Source organism: Engraulis encrasicolus, chromosome 15 (genome assembly GCF_034702125.1).
Source record: "Engraulis encrasicolus isolate BLACKSEA-1 chromosome 15, IST_EnEncr_1.0, whole genome shotgun sequence".
In the NCBI taxonomy this organism is placed as follows: domain Eukaryota; kingdom Metazoa; phylum Chordata; class Actinopteri; order Clupeiformes; family Engraulidae; genus Engraulis; species Engraulis encrasicolus.
In genome coordinates, this window is record NC_085871.1 from 48,056,432 (window position 1) to 48,058,931 (window position 2,500).

Here is a 2,500-nt window from a genome sequence, read left to right on the forward strand (position 1 = left end):
ACAGGTGAGTGGTGGGATTTATTATCATTTCTTTTTTGTAGTTGAGTTTTTGTAAATCACTATGTTTAACAAAGAAAAGACACGCACAACCATACATTAAAGTCAAATAATATCAAAAATGGAATCCACAACAACGGGCTTCGCTCTCTTGTGATCTATGATGCCCACACAGACTGGTGAGTTGCTGTGTGATATTTTCAACGCTGACTTGTGAGTTTGTGTGCTGTGTTTTTGTATACATATTAGCGTTACACAGACTTTGTGCAAATGTGCGGCCATCACTGGTCATCACTGATGCACACACACACAAACTTCATTTTTGCTATTTTTTGTAAATCAGTGCCATAGCTTATACAATGTTTTTACTCAGGAGAATTGCATCCATCCGGTTGAGATAGCAGGTTGAGATTTACTGTATCTATTTTATTTATGTGTATTTTATTGTAGGCCTATGTATTATTACTGTGGAGCTTGGGAGCAATTTCTACTGTACTGCATACATTGAATGTCCCTGACTCCCTCTCTATCTTCCAATGAGTGGGCCTGGAAACACATCAGGTGGGAATAGCCTTAAACACACACAAGGCTTGAGCTAGCTCACCAATTACATGTTAATGACTGTTCAAACAGAAGTGTCTTCAGACCCTGCTAATGATGTGCTGACACTACAGGGAAACATTTCAATTCCCCAAACATCTTTTGCACATGTCATTTTTAAAGTAGTTAACTTGCAAAGTATCTGACAGCAGCTACCATAAGATTGTCCTTAGACACTGATAATGATGGACCACCTTGAGAGTAATGGTCTTATTCACAGTAAACAGTTTGGTTTTAGACCAGGATATTCAACAGAACTGGCAAACTGCTACCTTACAGAGAACATTAAGAGTAGCCTGGACAGAGGTAATGTTGTGGGGGCCGTATTCATAGACCTTAAAAAGGCCTTTGATACGGTCAACCACAACATACTTCTAAACAAACTCTGCACTTTTAATATCTCAAATCCCGCCATAAGCTGGTTTGCTTCATATTTGGAGCATAGGGAGCAGAGGGTTAGGATAAACGCAGATCTGTCACAACCATTAGCCGCAAATCTGGGCATCCCGCAGGGCTCAATCTTGGGGCCTCTGCTCTTCAGTCTGTACATAAATGATCTGCCCACATGCTGCCGGGCATCCAACTGCCAAATGTATGCTGACGATACTGTAATTTATGCATCAGCCAAAACACCAAGCGCAGCAGCAGACATTTTGACTAAGGAGATGGAAGATGTATCCCGTTGGCTTAAGGACAACCATCTCACTCTGAACATCAAAAAGACAGTGTCTATGTGTTTTTCCATAAGAGGTAAAGCCTCCTGCTCTATCAAAATTGACCAGGACACAATAGACGAAGTTGAGGAATTTAAATGTTAATAATCTTAGACTCTCAGCTTAAGTTTAATAAACACATTAAGAAACTCACCACAACACTTCGAACAAACTTGAACTGTTTTAGAATGATAAGGCATCACATACCTGTCAAGGCAGCCTTACTGTTCTTTCATGCCATGATACTGTCCCACCTATCTTACTGTATTACTGTATGGAGCCAAGCCTCCCAGACATCAATCAAACCTATTTTATCATTAGGCCTATATACACAGGCATTAAAGATACTGGACCAGAAACCAATAACGTGGCACCACTGCCTCATAGTAAAGAAATATAACCTCTTAAGCTTTGAGAATTTTATGAAGTTCTCTTTTCTTAAACTCATTTTTAAATGTGCAAACAATATTGCTCCTGTTGTACTGTGTCCATTTGTAACAAAAATAAGCTCAAGAAGAGCGGCCACCAGAGGAGCAGTGAATGGTAACTGCATTGCAGAGGTGCGCAAAACTTCTTTTGGTCAGTCTAGTTTCTCAGTTATTGGAACTCAAATGTGGAACAGTTTACCAACTTTAATAAAAATCCAAACAGAGTTTAAAACATTTAACAGACAACTGAAACACTGGCTGAAGGAAAACCAAAAATGTAATCATAACACACACATGCACACACAGCATACTGTATATAGGTCACCCTCATCATCTTGTTTTTTTCTTAATGCACAAGGCTTTTATATTATAGGGAGCATGTTTCAAGTTGGCTTATTATTGTCTTGTATACTGTATTGTACAATTGTTCTTTTAGATGATTTATATGTTTTATTAGAGTAGGTAGCCTGATCAGGGACTGAGGTTGCAAATTAGCTATCTAGCTATAAACCTTTCATGTATTCACATCTGCAAGTTGTGTCATGGCTCTGCCATGTCATGTTTGTAACAATGTGCACTGCATTGTCCCTGCCAAATAAACTACAAATAAATAAATAAATAAATTCCCATTTCAATATGTCAATTCCCAAAACATATTGTGCTTTTAATAACAATTACAGTACCGCACATCTCAGTTTCAAAGGGCAGCTATCTGACGTGTACTGCCATATTGACGGCTTTAGACACTGATAATGAAATCCC

The 2,500-nt window shown here is 38.7% G+C and overlaps 1 protein-coding gene across 1 annotated transcript in view; it reads left to right on the forward strand.

Moving 5' to 3' along the window:
- Positions 1-2,500, forward strand: part of LOC134464126 (synapsin-3-like) — a 304,168-nt gene that overhangs the window by 1,613 nt on the left and 300,055 nt on the right. The window lies entirely within an intron of this gene.